Below are 18,228 nucleotides of genomic sequence, written 5' to 3'. Positions count from 1 at the left end.
ATTTATTAAATTTTCCATTACGCATTTTATCGCAATTGGCAAAACACATCACGGAACTTCTGACATTGGCCTGCGCTTACTCATCCAACCATCCACAGTGACATTGTCGCTGACAGTTTTTTAAAGCCACCAAATTCTTGTGCAGTGTCCGTGGTTCTGTGATACGTTGTGTATAAGAGGGTATCTTTTTTACCTCCCAATTTTAAGAAATATGAAAAAATAATGTAGCTTTCATTTTGCTTAAAAGAATGGGTTGGTTGGTTGGTCGGTTATTTGGTTTGCCTGGATGAGATGGTTCTTTTGTCTCTTACCATATGATGCTTCAGCTGCTGGACTTCTCATCAATCTTCCGTGTGTTATCTCAATTGGAATGAAATTCACAGGCAGAGTATGTTGGTTGAATGACAGCTTGCTAAAATACGTACATAAGTGTCAACCAACATGTGAGTGTGTGTATCTGTGTCCGCATGCCTTGAAACTGCGTGTTTAAAATGCATTTTTCATGTGAAAATTACACTTTACATCGTTTTTTTTTCATCTTCATGTTCTCTTAGCCTTTTCAGATCTCTGGCGTTTACATTCCTTCAGCATAATAGATATATATTTCAATGGTGACTGATATTTATGACCATAATTTATGATGTAAAATAAATATTTTGCAGAAGTTTTGCCTTTGGCATGTGAAGAGAAACTCAGTTTCATCGAACACACACACAATACAAACATAAATACTCGTGTGTATGTAGGAAATGTACCAATTTAAATGTAATCAGTGGCATTTAAAATAGGACCAACTGATAGATAACGGATGTAATTTATAAACTGAATAAGCATAACATATGCGTTAAAAATAAACTTACAAATTCAAGATTTTATTATTTAAATATGCGATTTTAACACCGATCTGAATGTCTTTTATTTTACTCGTTTTCTGCTTCTGACAAATTCTCACACTTGAACTGTACCAGCCAACAATAAATAGTTACGATTCTGTTTACTTTTAACTTGTTTTCCATTTCATTTCTTTTCTCTTCTCAGAATCACTTCATTTCAAGGGTCCTTCATGACTGTTAAGGGTAAATTCGCAATAAAGGAAAATATGCAAAACGTTATAAAAGGAACGATACGAAGCAACGTCGAAAGAGTGTCTTCTGAGTATTGCCATTTGCCATGACATATAAGGACTCGTACTCGATTCAGCGTGTATAAACGGATAGCGCGAAATGCATGAACAAACAATTTTTATTGATTTATTGAACCAAGAAAAACGTTGACACAGGGTGTCGTAAAGAGAGGGTGTGCGACAGTGTTAAATATATGAAAGTAAGAATATTTATCCACGTGAATAGTTGTATTTACTTTTAGATTTAGGGCTGGGGTAACATACGACGATATAGAAGATACCAAGGGACGGTCGGTTTTTGAAATGTCTAAGTCTTATATGCAAGGGTAGGGTAGTAATTAAATTACTTAGCTCCAACGCGCCGTCAAGGCATATTCGTTGGAAGAGTAAACCTGTGGAAGGGTATAATGCTACTAAACTGAAAGATAGGCCCTTTCCGAAAGAAAGTGTATTTTTTAGACCCTTCCTATAGACACTTTCTGAAAGAAAGAAAGAAAGAAAGAAAGAAAGAAAGAAAGAAAGAACGAACGAACGCTTCTGTAGATTGTTAGCGCCCTTAGCCCCATTGCTGTTGAAGGAATAAAAACACAAGTAAGAACCGAGTTAATTTCGTCTAGGCTGAACTTGTTATACCCTCCACCACGAGTTGTATTGAAGTAAAATAAAAACTTATGTTCCTTTCGTTTATGAAGAAGACTAAATACCAAATTTCAGCAAGTTCGGTAAAACAATGTGGCTAATATTCAAAATACCGAAATTCGGGGGGGCACCGTTCCATGAGGGCTATATCAAAACGTCGATCAATATCTACAAATTTGTGGCGGAAAGTTTTTAGATCCCAAGATGACGAAATATTAAAAATTTCTAATATTTTGATAAAACCGATACAGGAACCCGCGAACTAATAGTGATAATTCTCTTCTGGAATATTTTATAAACCCATGGAAGGCTAAATAACAAATTTCAGTCTTTCGGTCACAACCTTCAGAATTACGAAAATCGGGAGGTACCGTTCTATAGGGACTATATCGAAACATGGACCTATATCGAGGAATTTCTGACAGAAAGGTTTTTACATCCAACAAAGACTAAATACCAAATTTCGGCGGATTGCTGTGGTCACAACCTTCGAAATACCGAAAATCGGGAGGTACCGTTTTATCGGGGCTATATGACGTGGACCTATACCGACAAATTGGGAGAAAGTTTTATACCCCCAATTAAGGCTAAGTACCAAATTTCAGCCATTTCTGTGTGATAATGGGTGCTAAAATACCGAAAATCGGGTGGTACCGTTCTATGGGGGCTATACTAAGGCGTGGACATGTACCAACAAGTTTCTGGGGGAAAGTTTAATACCTCCAACGAAGACTAAATACAGAATTTCAGCAATTTCTGAGGAATATTGAGGCCACCACCTTCAAAATACCGAAAATCAGGAGGTACCGTTCTATGGAGGCCATACGAAAACATAGACCTATACCGACAAATGTCATATGGAACGTTTAATACCCCAAATAAAGACAAATTTCTGGGGGAAAGTTGTATACCCCCCACGAAGACTAAGTACAACATTTCAGCCATTTCGGTTAGATAAAGAGGCTAAAACCTGGTACCGTTCTATGGGGGCTATATCAAAACGTGGACCGATATAGCCCATTTGCAATACCAAACATCATAGGAGTAATAGAAACATCTATACCAAATTACAAAGCTCTATCTTAAAAATTGCGTACTGTATCTTGATTTCAATAGACGGACAAGCGGAAACGGTTATATCGACTTAGAATATTACGCTGATCAAGAATACATATACTTTATAGGGCCTCCGATGATTATTTGATCTGTTACAAACGAAATGACAAATTTAATTATACCCTACATAGTATTATGGTGGAGGGTATAATTAGGATATATAGGAAGGGTCTAAAAACACAGTTTCTTTCGTAAAGGGTCTATAAAAACCCTTTCTTTCTTTAGTAGAATTATACCCATCCACAGCTTTACTCTTCCAACGAATATGCCTTGACGGCGCGTTGGAGCTAAGTATTTTAATTACTACCCTACCCTTGCATATAAGACTTAGACATTTCAAAAACCGATCAAGACCGTCCCTTGGTATCTTCCATATCGTCATATATTACCCCAGCCCTAAATATAAAAGTAAATACAACTATTCACTTGGATAAATATTCTTACATTCCAGCATTACTGTCCCACAGAAAAGGTTAGGACATCATATCAACACCTTAATGTCACACAGTATTATTAGCTGCCAAAAAGTTGGACATGATTTCGACAGTGGGTTTGACCAAATATATATTTTTCAAGTATCTAATCCTTGTCCTCAACATTTTATAACAAACAAAAACATATTGTAAACATTTAAAGCATTTTGAGAAGCACTTAAAAACAAAATCTAATTTTTTGCAAAATACCAAAAATTTAAATTGATGAGTATTTTAACTTTCCACAAAATTGCCGTTTAAGTGTATATCCTCTCATTTGGTTATGACCATAAAGTGATGGAACATCATTCATAAACCACAGGCATACCGACTGACTGACTAACTACCCCAGGCATGTCTGCTCGGCTCTGCATATATGACATGAATTTGAATGACATTAAACATAAATTAAGATAATCACATTTAACTCCAGTTAGGCTTAGGCGAAATTTTCACAGCTAAATTCGTAGAAATTTTTTGTACCAAAAAAAAGACATTATTTCCAGGTTTGAAAATTATTCATTGTGTGGCAAAAAAGCTTTTTCACAGGCACATGTGCGCACATTGTGTGTGCGTCTAGGCCAATCTAACATATTTCTATGTACGGTAACACATATCGGGTGATCGGTTGTTTGGTGGTTGGACGACAAGTTTTCCGTATATTTCGTACTCATTATAACTTAATAAGGTGAACCGAGAGTGCTTCACTAAAATTGTGGTTATGCATGCCAGCCAACATGGCTGCTATACAATTGACTCTGTTGTTAAATTGTGCGTTATTGCCAACCCCACTGGTTAATGGCAGTTATTGGCTTCATTCATGAACAAATTTTTGTGTTGAGAAAGCGAACAGCGGAGAGGGAGACAGAAACGGGGATTGGTCCATCCATATCCATAGTGCCAATTTGATCTATGTACCAGTTGAATTTGGCCAAGACAAGTTTCTTGTTTCTATGAAAGGCATGTGCTATGTTATGATGATGTCGATGATAATGACAATAATGTTTGCTCTGCCAGCTGCATTTATTTCAAATTCAATTGCAATACCAACAACCAAATCATCAGCATCATCATCATCCGTTGCTATTTACTCACAATTGCATTGTAACTGCTTGAAGTATGTTAAATGTCATTGTTAGAGACACATCAACATTGTTAGCCTAGTTGTTGTCGTTGTAGCTTGATATTGAACTTGATTTCAGGATTTAATGAATATTTTGTAACTGAAACTGGCAATTGTGTTAAGAAAGTTGTTGTTTGTTTATCAAACTCAAACAACTCAATTTGGTTAGTTGGTTGTTGTATCAACAAGCAAAAGAGATTAGATATTTTATTTTTTCATCGAAATTGAAAATGTGATCGTCCACATGCTGAGGTGTGGTTGTTAACAGAATTATTTTAATTGGACACTTAATGGTTAGCCATAACTTACCAATAAAACATAATCCACATAAAGATAATATGCACGTGAGTATTTAAATTACCTAAAAAGAAAGAGAAGAGTTATAATTTAGTTGGCGGTAATAAAGAAGAATGCAAAAGGTAGCTTTGTACAATAGAAGAAAGCTAATCGATAAGTCTATTATATAGTAGCGGAATTAGTTTTAATTTAACTCCGTGTAGACATTGTTGTATTCCCCTATACGTTTCGTACCAAATAAAACTAGGGTTCGTTTGGATAACGATTCGACAGTGCTTCATTGATATAATTCACTTACATATTCACGCAAGACTTTACTTCTTTACTAAGCACATAGCTTAACTCTACTAAGCACACAGCTTCACTTTATTCAGTTAATCTTTACATTACTGGCGGTAAATTTCAACTTCGCGGTCTGAATTTCAACTCAACTTGCTGCTGCATAAACTGTTCTAGAGCATCCTTCATCCGACTCGCATATACACATTCGCACATACAAACAGACATACACGCAGAAAAATATATGCTGTTTTATAATAAGGAGGCCGTAGAAGCGAAGAAGGGGGCTTTGGTGGCATGTATGCGTCAAACACGTGTGTTTCTTGTTTTATTGTGTTTAACCAACGTAACAAGCGAAGAGGAAAAGAAAAAATTGTATGAATTATCTTGTTCTTTTTTCTTCAGTTTTTTAATTACCATCGTTGAGTAAAGACGGTAAAGTGAGTGAATAAATCAGTGTTTGTGTTTTCTTAAAGAAATGGCGCTTTTTAGTTTAATTTAATTTGCGATTTATTTTGTATTAAAAAAGCCTTGTGGCCAAAAAGTCTAGTGCACTATGCTTCGATTATAAAATATATTAAAACATTAAGCTTATAAAATAAATTTAAGCAAATATAAATCACTACGTACATTTCATATTACTTCTTAGAAGAGAACTACTCCAAAAATATCTCATATAAGAGGCTGTAAAAAATTGATTAAACATTTATTGGGACATAAGTAGGATTAAATAAAAAAATATTTCAATAGCCATTACACTTAGAAATATCTCTTTTAAAAAGTAACTACTCCAAAAATACCTCATATAAGAGGTTGTAAAAAATTTATTAAATATTTATTAGGACATAAGTAGGATTCAATAAAAAACATTTTTATAGCCACTACTCCTAGAAATATATATTTTTTAAAAGAGAAATTATCTGGCCCTTATTTATTTATTTCATCTACCGAGCTATGCTCTCACAGATTACATTGGATAATATTAGAAATATATTAGCTTTTAATTACCAAATTCGGAAAGTAGCTTATAGCGAAACGCGAAAGGCGTTACATGCAAATGTTAGTTGAACGTTAAATGAACGACAAACTCTAACTAGGAATGATCTGTCCATATCCAGGACCAAACGAGGTATATACAAATTTGTATTTCTAGAAGAGCGAGAAAATTTAAAAGTGCATGCCAAGAACAAAGCGCATTGAGACTTGCAGACTTTATAAATCATTAATAAACATCTAAGATCTATGAACTTATGATAGGAGCAGCAAAGATACGCTCAACGAAGGGAGAAATGTGAAAAAAACCAGCTGAATACACGTATCTAACGGCGCTGTTGAATACCGTCTGAACTCTCCTTATATCCTGCATGTCAGCCGCAGAATACGCTTCCAGACAATAGATAATATTTGGTAGAACAAGTGCATGAACCATTTTTTTCACATGCTTCGGAAGAGTAAGATCGCAGTTGTAGAGCCTTCGCAACGCAATATTCGTGCGTGAAACCACTCGATCGATGTGCGAAGAAAATGTCAATTTATCATCAACAAGGACACCTAGGATCTCTAAAACACTAACAAATTCTATTGAAACTCCATCGTATCTAAGATCTAGAACGTTAGGGTGAGAAGAAAATAATAATGCTATAGTTTTGGATGGATTTACACTCAACATATTAATATTCATCTAACTACGTACTAGCTCAAGCGTATAATCAACTTTAGACTGCAATAGATCCATATTTGCAAAATCTCCAGCGAACAATAGTTGAACGTCATCAGCAAAAGGGTAAGCTGAACAAAAGTTACCTATGCTTGAAGTAATATCGTTGATAAACATCGTAAAAAGCAGTGGCCCAAGAACGAATCCCTGGGGTATCCCACCCACACTATATTTAACTCCCAACCGATTTAAATTCGGTAAACATTTCACTAACTTGCCACTAAACAAGTAAAAAAGCATCAGTCGGCTTTGCCGACAGAGATATAACCTCAGCCTAAGTGAATTAAAACTTTCATCTACGGACAGATCGAATGTATTGAGGGTCTTTTCAGCATGTTGTGGCCCTTTTTGAACATTTGAACTTACAGACAAAAATGTGGATTAGGATTAAAGTTGTACTTGAAGGAATGGACCGACATAGTCCATTATGAAAGTGGATCTTATTTTGGGAGTAATATCTTTTCGATAGATATGGCGCCCACTAGTCATTTCAGTGGGTCATTGTATAACTTTTGGACCAGTATTCCAGGAAGCATGAACTTGTCCTCGAAAAACATAATATCACTGTAAAGAGGACCACAACCAATAGCATCGGTACATATTTCCAAAGGATCTTTGAACAGACCCTAAACTGCACTTAAACAAAAATGATGAAACTAAGTTTGGACAAAGTATGACGAAGGCCAAATTTCGAACCAAATCCGTTGACCAGTTCGAGTGTTATAGTGCGCTCCAGCCGCTCTCAGAAAGTATTTACTTGCCCCTAAACAAAAATCAAAGTGACTCGAGAGCAGGTCTTAAACATAATTTATCCGAAATTTTGTGTGGGAGCTACCCGAAGGAGTGGAAAAATATAGTCCATATCTAGTAGATATATTAGGATGTGTACAGTATGGACTAAATCGGTCACTCCCTCCAAGAGTTATTGTGCACACCATTTTTCCGGACATCTTTGAACTTTTGGTGGAGGTACCTGAAGGAGTGTACCGATATGGCCTCCGGGCCTCACCGAAAATGCTGAAATGTGCGGAGAGCATAATTAATCTTTTACTAGTGCATATCTATAGTAAAAGTCTATCACTTTACCACGTGGCTATGAATTGAAGACAGTTAAAGGTTGTCTTCATGCCCAAAGCAAGGAAACGTAGTCTTAAAATGCTAAAGACTTTAAACCCAAAAGCCTTTTTTCGGTAATTGAACAACATTTAGGAAATTTGATGCAATTCGGCCTAGAAAATATTTCGACAAAATGGTGGTCGGCCCCTCCCGATATTTGTCTTTCTTTAAAAAATAATCTTTTTATACCCTACACCACTATGTGGGGAGGGTATTATAAGTTGGTTTTGGCCAAAAAGTTTGTAACGCATCGAAATAATGGTCGTAGACCCATACTTATATATATCAAAATGAATGTCTCGACGAGCTGAGTCGATCTGGCTATGTGTGTCCGTCCGTCAGTCCGTCCGTCTGTCCGTCTGTCCATCTAAACCTTGTAATCACGCTACAGGCCGCAATTTTGATCGGATCGTCACGAAATTTTGGATGTTGATGGGGGTCCCGGAGGGGAAGAAGCCTATTGATTTTGGTGATGGTCGGATAATATTTAGGGGTCGGAAAGGGCAAACAACTTAGGTGGATAAAAAGTCAACGTTTTTTCCAAAGCCAATATCTCAGCTTCTATATGGGGTATACCAAAAGCAAGACCTGACAATGAAAGCAGAAAATATCACCTTTCTAATGATGTAAAGTAGGTGCTCGTAGGTGATCAAACAACGAAGATATCGCAATAGTAGCAAATAAAACCCCAATTTTAATTTTTGCGATTTTAATTATATTGACAAATATCACAGCTTTGGTTGAAAATTTGCCAAAAGCAAAGCCTGACTATGAAAGTAGAAGATCCCGTCTTTACAATGATGCAAACTAGGTCGGCGTAGGTAACCAAACAACGGAGATATCGCAATGGTCGGTAATACATCCCATTTTTCTATTTTTTTGCAAATCACGCTACAGGTCGCAATATTGATCGGATCGTCACGTAAATTTCAGGGTTAATGGGGGTCTCACAGATGAAAAAGCATATTGATTTTGGTGATGGTCGGATAATATTTAGGGGTCGGAATGGGCAAACACTTATTTGGAGAAAAGTCAACATTTTATTTCAAAGCCAATATCTCTGTTTCTTTAAGAGGTATATCAAAAGCAAAACCTGAAAAGGAAAGTAGAAAATAATACCTTTACAACGGTGTAAATTAGGTTGTCATAGGTGGTCAAATAGCAGAGATATGGCAATAGTCGATAATGCATCCCATTTCCGATTTTTTTGTAATCACGCCACAGGTCGCAATTTTGATCGGATCGTCACGAAAGTTTAGGGGTTAATGGGAGTCCCACAGAGGAAGAAGCCTACTGATTTTAATGATGGTCGGATAATATTCAAGGGTCGGAATGGGCAAAAACTTATTTGGAGAAAAGGTATACGTTTTATTTCAAAGCCAATATCTCTGTTTCTTTAAGAGGTATATCAAAAGCAAAACCTGGCAAGGAAAGTAGAAAATATCATCTTTACAACGATGTAAAGTAGGTTGTCGTAGCTGCTCAAACAACAGAGATATCGCAATAGTCGGTAATGCATCCCATTTTCCGATTTGTTTGTAATCACGCTACAGGTCGCAATTTTAATCGGATCGTCACGAATTTTTTGGGAGTTAATGCGGGTCCCACATAGGAAGAAGCCTATTTAGTTTGGTGATGGTCGGATAATATTCAGGAGTCCGAATAAGCGAAAAGCTTATGTGAAGAAAAGTCAACGTTTTTTTGCTTATGCGAATATCTCCGCTTCTGGTTGGAGTATTCCAAAAGGAATACCCGTCAATGGAAGAAGAAAAGATCTCGTTGATATTGACGCAATGTAAGTTGGCGTAAGTGAGCAAACCGAGATATTGCAAAATTCAGTAATATACCCAATTTTTCCATTTTTTGTAATCACGCTACAAGTTGGAATTTTGACCGGATAGTGACGAAATTTTGGGGGTAGATGCGGGCCCCACAGAGGAAGAAGCCTATTGATTTTGGTGATAGTCGGATAATATTTAGGGGTCGGAAATGGGGAAAAACTCATTTGGAGACAAATTCAAAGTTTTATTCTTTGTGAATATATCGGCTTCTAGCAGGGGTATTCCAACGGCAAAGTCTGTCAATGGAAGAAGAAAATATTACCTTTACATTGGTGTAAAGCAGGTTGGCGAATGTGGTCAAACAAGGGAGATACCACAATAGTCGGTAATGCATCCAATTCTTCCATTTTTTGCAATCAAGCTACAGGTCTTAATTTTGATCGGATTGTCACGAAATTTTGGTTGCTTATGGGGGTCCCAGAGACAAAGAGGCATATTATTTTTGGTGTTAGTCGGTTTATATTCCCTAAAAGAAATGTTTACCAGTGAAAAGCTTATGCACAGGGGTAGTGGTGTAGGGTATCACATGGTCGGCCCCGTCCCGACTATAGCCTATGCTCACTTGTTTGTATATGAATATCTCTTTTTTTTGTAATTTCGCGCGTGAGTGTGCGTGTTCGTGCCTTCTTGAAGAACGCCGTGTTCGTGCGTGAATGTGCATGTTCGTGCCTAATTTTTTAGGCACGCGCCCATCTCTACTTCAAAGACAATTAGTGAATGTTGTTAACACATTGTAACCAAAATTTGTTTTCAAAAGACTTCATTTTTGTGGCATGTTAATTTAGAAGAAATCTAAATGAAACTTGTACCAAGATATTTGCTGTTCACTATGTGTACGCGCGAAAATTCATTCGCATTTATTGTGGGCGAAATTTAATTATTCCTCTAATATAATTATAATAGATGATATAATTAAGTATTCTTGTTTTAAATTAAATTAAAAAATTGTAGCAAACATTGGAAAAATCTCCCCCATTTCGTATAAATATTTTTCGCTAGACGTTGAACGAATACACACATATTTTGAGGACCGCTTTTAACAATTTACAACATAATTCTTAACTCTGATTTAACCTTCATCACTATGACGAGGGTTACATTGTCTGATAATGATATCGAAAATTCAATCCTACAGAGCTTTTTTATGGGTACAAAAACATTTTCAAAAAAAAACAAAATTAAACAACATACAAAAATATAGTAAAGAATTGTGGTATGCAGAAAAAATTATCCGATATGAACAAAATAATCCTTAAGCGTAACAAAGCTCTCATTCATGTGTGTGGACCGACCCCATTAAAACCACAGGTATTTTTGCCACGTTCATGCCTTCATTGAGTGCCACTCATGAAATAACCAATAACCATGCAGAAGGAAAGGAAATGAAACACATCATTTGTATTGTATCAAAACAAAACAACGATTGTAACATTTACACTCTATTGTCCAGCATCAACCGCAAAATATCCCTGAAATTTGTTTCATTGTTACATGGGAGAAAGGGTCAAAGTATGTTTATTGTACAAATGTATATTACTGCTGGAAAATGGAAACCAAAGAACCACTCGAAATACGTTAATTGAAAAAAAATAATTAAATTTCACCTTTGAACATGTATATGTGTGGGTATATTGTGTATTGGTCAACTGCATGCCTCCTTGACGCAAACACACATACACTTTCAAAAGGAAAATAAGTTCGTTAACAAAATTCTTTTCATTACCTTCGTTGCAGCTCTCATGATATCTCTTCTGCGTTCTTTCGAATGAAGTGTGTTAATGTAATTAATTCCTTTAAGCCATTCATTTATAGAAAAATGTTAATGTCATTTAACGGTGACTGTTGATGACATAATTAATCTTAATTTCATATCGGATATCGGCAGGAAAAGTAAAATTCAATAAATTAAATAAGGTAATTTGTTCGTAGAAATGAAGAAGGAAGACGAAGGTTGGTAATTTTTTTTTTAATTTATTAAAAAAGCATGCAAGAAAGGACAGGCAATAAATTATAAGATCCGTTTTCACAATTTTTGTAGGATTCGTTTTTTAGGCACAACAATGAACTGATAAAAAATCTGCACCGATTGGAAAATAAATGCGACATTTAGAGAATTTTCGTGAATATGCACCTTTGGCCCCATAAAAATTACTGTGAAAACAAAGAGCCCTCTTGGGTTAATGTTAATTGATTGCCACAAAATTTCATATATAAGGTTTTTGGATCAAATTGAAAAAAATAGGGAGTAGACGTTTCAAAAAACAAATTTGTCGTTATTTGGGCCGCCCTAGTGTATACTCTTGTATTCTATACAGGACCACACATCAAACTCAATAGGAATTTCTGTCTGAAACACATCATTTGTATTGTATTAAAACAAAACACCGATTGTAACATTTACACTCTATTGTCCAGCATGAACCGCAAAATATCTCTGACATTTGTATAATTGTTATACGGGAGAAAGGGTCAAAGAATGTTTATTGTACAAATGGATATTACTGCTGGAAAATGGAAACCAAAGAACCACTCGAAATACGTTAATTGAAAAAAAAAATTAATTCTCACCTTTACACATGTATGTATATGCGTGGGTATATTATGTAATGGTCAACTGCACGCTTCCTTGACCCAAACACACATACACTTTGAACTGGAAAATAGGTTCGTTAACAAGCGAGCCTGTCACATTAAACCTCGTGAAATTACGTAAAAAAGAACTTGCTGTGTTAGGGCGTCTGACTAAAGTACTTTTTATATGTATAGAGGTCATAAGGTACTTGTAGGTATGAAAATGCGGACGAACTAGCCGGAGCGAATCCTTCTGTAACAGACTAGCAAAGGCGTCAGAGGAGACACCAATGGGGGTAGTTTAAGAGGAATATCTTCAAGTACTGCTCTGGAGCGTGGTAAGCTTCGTCGAGACAACCCTAGTGACACTAGTGTTAGAGAGCTGACACTTGACGTTAATACGTTGATCGGTGAACACAAGCGCAACAAGTGACTACATCATCTAAAGAATTTCAACTTTGCAGCCGGAATTAGTGAATTGCGGGCAACGGTCAAATCACTCTCGAACCCTGGAACGAAGAAAAATAGGACCTAAGTCACGTTTGGCGAAGTTAGCTGACTGATCTGAAGAGATGCGCAAGTTATTTTAGTGGACGGTTTGTCGAGCACCCCAGGAGTAAAGGGGGGAGATAAGAGTACTACGTCTCACCTGCCGATGATGCTGCGAATGCCATCAGGGACCCTAAGTCATCCAAAGCGTTGGGCCCTGATGAAATCTCCATGGTAATGCTAAAAGAAATATATGAGCCGGGAGTTAAATACCTTACTTATGTTCTCAATCTGTCGCCACCCACATTAAGCTAAAAATCTGGAAATGGGCAGGGTGGCCCCGCTATTGATGCCAGGTATGAGTGCTAGGCAAAGTTGAATCAAACAGAACGATTTCGCTTTTGTCGCTTTATTCCTCCCCAGCGTCAGCAATAACTATCCAGTTGCCCATCTTCAGCATGAGTTTAGTAAGCAGCACAGGACGACAACAGCAAACCATGTCATAGAACAGTTTTGGGTGCGCTTAAGATATAAAAATCCTCTGATACTGCTAAACACTCCACGCTGTTTGAAGACATCGAGCAGACTATCTCCGGCCAAGTTTAAAACGCTGGATAACACCGTCCGACAATTTTCAAAAAAATTCTTTATACATGAACCGCATCAAATACGTCTGAAACTATAGGCAAAATTGAGTAAAACTGCATTTCAGAGTTTTCGTTTTCTCATCCTGTTGACCTTTTAAAGGACATTTAAATTTCAAAGCACAACATTTTTCAAAAAAAAAATATTTTAAATACTAGTACTCATCGCATTATGCTGGTGTTGGTGTCATATTAAAGAGGAGATTGTTGGCTTTATATAATAATTATAATTTATTGCATTCAAGTATAAAAATTACATCAAAAATGTCCTTGAAAAATTAAATACTAAAAAAAATCCTTCAGAAACATCCTGCAAATTTGTTCCAAAAAATATATGTTAATATCCTTTATGTTGTGCAACACTTCCCGAAATTTCAATATCCTAGTTTTGTACAGACCTAAACACATCCAAGGTCGGAATAAAGTTTTGTGTCATTTCTGGTAGACAAATAAAGGACAAAGTGCTGCCAAGTTTCCAATTTTCTTTATTCTTCTACCAGAAATGACACAAAACTTTTCCCAAACATTCGATGTGTTTTCAGCTTAAGGTATTTTTTAATAAATATTTACATGAAATTCCGTAAAGAAAAACAAATTTATTCAAGAAAAAATCACTAGAAAAAATTGTAAAGGAAATTTGACCCTGACGATTTTGACCTGAAGATGAGGTTTGGTGGATTTTATGTGTTCAGAATTTGTTCTTTAAGACAATAGCTACAACTTTGTCTCCGAGGGCAATTTAGAAGATATGAGCCTGACATAATGGTCCCTTTTGACAACAAGGCCTCAAAACTTTGGGGACCATAAACGCGAAAGTGGAAGTGATGACTTCTTTTTTGGTCTTTTGTCATGCTGTACACGCAGAGAAAAAATATTTTTCGGTTTTGTTGGAACAAAAATATCTGTTTTGGTACCAAAAATGTGTTTGTTTTGTACAAACATTGTAATCCAAATCCAAAAATACCATCTTTTGTTCCGAACATAGAAAACAAAAACAACTTTCGAATTTCCGCAATATTGTAAAAATCGTTAACAATACCGATTGTAGGAACAATCATAATCTAAATTTTTTACAAAACATATTGTCAGCCCTGAAAACCAGATACTAAATTTTTTGATTTGAGTGTATATACTTCTCATTTACACTTTCCACACAACTTTGATATAAATATCGCGTATAATATTACGAGCATTGATGAACGCAATACATGGTTTGCTACTTTAGCTGACAACAAATACAAACAAAAAGCCACAAGCAGCCACCACAACATGAGGAATAATTAAACACCATAACAAACATGAAAAGGAAAGAAGAATGAAATAAAGAAGAAGAATGAAACAGAACAGAAACAAATAAAAACAAGAGTCTCATTGTTGGTATACATACACACAAAAACAAAGATAAAAGCAGCATGTCATACAAACACCACAACTCACCAAACCATTTTTGGATTTAACAAAAACGATTGTTGGATTCACAATACCACATAAGGAATCCAACAATATGTTAACAATATTGTTGGATCAAACATATTTTTTTTTTTTGCGTGTAGTGTCAGAATATACTTAATATTTTTCGTGTCGCAGTTATATGGAATAAAATGCTTTGTTTTCTTTAAGGAATTGCATGTAAATATTTATTAAAAAATATCTTCAACAGACGGACGGACAGACGGACATGGTTATATCGACTTAGAATTTTACTCGGATCAAGAATATATATACTTTATAGGGTCTCTGACGAATATTTCGATGTGTTATAAACGGAATGAAAATTTTAATTATACCCTCCATATTATGGTGGAGGGTATAATAACTTACAAAGCTAGGATACTGAAATTTCGGAAAGTGTTGCACAACATACATATATTTTTTTGAAAAAAATTTCAGGATGTTTCCAAAGGATTTTTTAATATTTAATTGTTCAAGGACATTTTTGATGTCCTTGTTATCCTTGAATACAATAATTTATAATTAATTTATAAAGGTTTCATTGATTATTTTTCATTGATGCTATGAAACGTTCCATTAATATAATAAAATGTTTCATTCATGCAATGAAACTTTACGTTATTTAAAATTCAATCATTTTTGGTTTCATTGTATAAACGAAACTGATTTCATTGATGCAATGAAACTTTTAATTTCTATAAATTTATGAAAAATATGTATGTTTTGAATTCAAACTAAATAGAATGGGCTAAAAACACTAGTATGCAAACATCTTTTTAAAAAAATGGCGAAAAATTTATATATTCGATGTGTTTGGTTTGCTTTTAAAATGAATGAAACAGTTTCATTAAATAAATGAAAGAGTTTCATTAGATAAATGAAAGAGTTTCATTAAATAAATGAAACATTTTTGAAATTCCTTTTTGCGTTTTGTATTCTTTGTAAATCTGTTAAGTTATAAAATTTGTCTTCTAATTATTTTGTCTTTATTAAACAAATTAAATTTTTGACAATCATAAAAAGAACACATTTATATATTGGCTACATACATATGTATAGAATACCATACATAAATATGTATGCCTAAGTATTTGCCAAAACTAGCAGAAACGTCAACTGTACAAAAAAAACTTCGCTACTGTCGCCGATTGGCGTTGGTATACATAAATATTCATCCACATTAAAAATAATGCTCTTCTCAGTTCTTTGTTATTGTTTGTATTGTCGTTCATTGAATTCAATTTGTGGTTGTGTGTGAGTATTTGACAAGGAGAAACAACACGTGTTGGCAAAACAACCACCGCTTTCTTAGCTACATCAAGCGATGTTGAAGAACATTGTTTTAGTTTGCGCTAAACCACAGTTATGTGTGGATGAAAAAGAAGTTATTTTACGTCTGGTGTTTTAAATTTTAAAAACTGTGATGTGTTTAACATGAAAAGAAAATGTAAATATTATTTTTTAGGTGTTCAGTTGTTCTTTTAAGTGAATTTTCATTTATATTTTTCTTGTAATGGAAGCATTCAATAGAAAATCTAAAGATGAGTGGAATGGCGGAGAAACTGTTACCATTGGCCAACGAAGCATCTCTCACTTAGAAAAAGAAAATGTTGTATTGTTGTATAGTTGTATAGTTTTCTGTCCAACTGCGAAAGTTAAAGGTAAGTTAATGTTTAGAAAGAAAACCAGATAAATTACTAAAAATTTTTTTATGGTTTTCAATTTTGCTTACAGATGACAACGCTCAAAAGGATAATTAACTTCGCTGAAAGTAAGTATGAAGTGTTTAATGTGAAATGAAAATTCAAATATTGGTTAAACTATTTCTTATAGTTTTTACGTCTTCGTTTTTTTTTTTTGTTAATTTTCATTTATATTTGCAATGGCGATAAAAAATAGAAAATCTAATGATCAGTGGAATTACGGAGACTTTTTGTGGTCAATGAAGCACTACTCCCTTAAGAAACCAAATGCTGTATCCTAACATCATTGACGTACACAGGGGATGACACAGCGACAAAGGGGTGAGGTAAGTTATTCTTTAGAAAACCAGTTAATTTGTTATTTCAATTTCACTTACAGACGACATCGCCCAATACTATCATTAATGTGGTTAATACCTGAGAAACTAAAAATAACTTGTTGTATTCATGGTCAACACTAATTGCAATAAAACGAAATAAACATATTTAGCATTGACTTCATTTTTGTTCATTACGTGAGTATGAAATGACTTCATAACATGAATGAAATCCTACGTTGTATCAATGAAATTTGTTATTGATTTTGAACCAACGTAAGGCTTTATTGCATAAATGAAGAAGTTCCATTACAACAATGAAAGTACTTACTTACTTTACTTAGTTGGCCCATTACAGAACATTTGTTCCATAGACCGAACTAAGAAAAGATCTCCATTCCTCTCTGTTTTTCGCTTGACTTTTTGGAATACCACTTGTATGCTCCATCGAAGCTTAGGCCTGCCGATTCTGCGTGCACCGCCATGTGGCATGTATTCATACGCCTTTTTAGCGGGTTCATCATCGCTCATTCTCATGATAAGGCCTAGCCAACGCAATCGTTGCATCTCGATACGTTTAACAATATTGATGTCGTTGTATAGCAGATACAGCTCGTGGTTAATGCGACGTCAATATTCACCGTCAACGCAGATTGGTCCGTAGATCTTTCGCAGAATTTTTATCTCGAACACACCAAGCACTGCCTTATCTGCTTGCGCAAGTACCCATGCTTCGTAGCCATACATTAGCATGGGTAGTATCAGCGTTTTGTATAGTGTTATTTTTGTTTGACGAGATGTGGCTTTGTTTTTAAATTGCTTACTTAGACCATAGTAGCATCTGTTGGCCAATACAATTCTTCTTCTTATTTCACAACTGATGTTGTATTTCATTGTATTAATGAAAAAGTTTCATTGCATCAATGAAGGAGTTTTATTGCATTAATGAAAAAGTTTCATTGCATTAACGGAAAATTTTCATTGCATCAATGAAGAAGTTTCATTGCATCAATGAAGGAGTTTCATTGCATTAATGAAAAAGTTTCATTGCATTAACGAAAAAGTGCATAAATGAAGGAGTTTCATTGCATTAATGAACAATTTCGTTAATTTTACTTCAATGAAACTTTTTTCATTTATTCAACGAAGCTCTACGTTGGCTCAAATTCAGTGACAAATTTCATTGATACAACGTAGGATTTCATTTATATTACGTAGCTTTTTCTTTCAGTGTGTAATCAATTAAATGTGTGAACGCTTGTTGTACACGCTGTTTAAGGTCATCGAGCAGACTACCTCCGGTCAAGTTTGAAACGTTGGATAATCAA

General features: G+C 35.1%; 1 protein-coding gene and 1 long non-coding RNA gene across 2 annotated transcripts in view; both read right to left on the bottom strand.

Moving 5' to 3' along the window:
* Nucleotides 1-995, bottom strand: part of LOC141402521 (uncharacterized) — a 61,973-nt gene extending 60,978 nt beyond the window's left edge. The window contains exon 1 of the long non-coding RNA XR_012412646.1: nt 861-995. This is a non-coding gene — a long non-coding RNA (uncharacterized lncRNA). The remainder of the gene's footprint in view (nt 1-860) is intronic.
* LOC141402516 (capon-like protein) overlaps nt 1-18,228 on the bottom strand; it is a 562,845-nt gene that overhangs the window by 362,460 nt on the left and 182,157 nt on the right.

Source organism: Musca autumnalis, unplaced genomic scaffold (assembly GCF_047663935.1).
Source record: "Musca autumnalis isolate F117 unplaced genomic scaffold, ASM4766393v1 scaffold_4, whole genome shotgun sequence".
NCBI lineage: Eukaryota > Metazoa > Arthropoda > Insecta > Diptera > Muscidae > Musca > Musca autumnalis.
The sequence above is the reverse complement of the archived record's forward strand: the minus strand, read 5'-3'. Positions and strand labels throughout refer to the sequence as shown.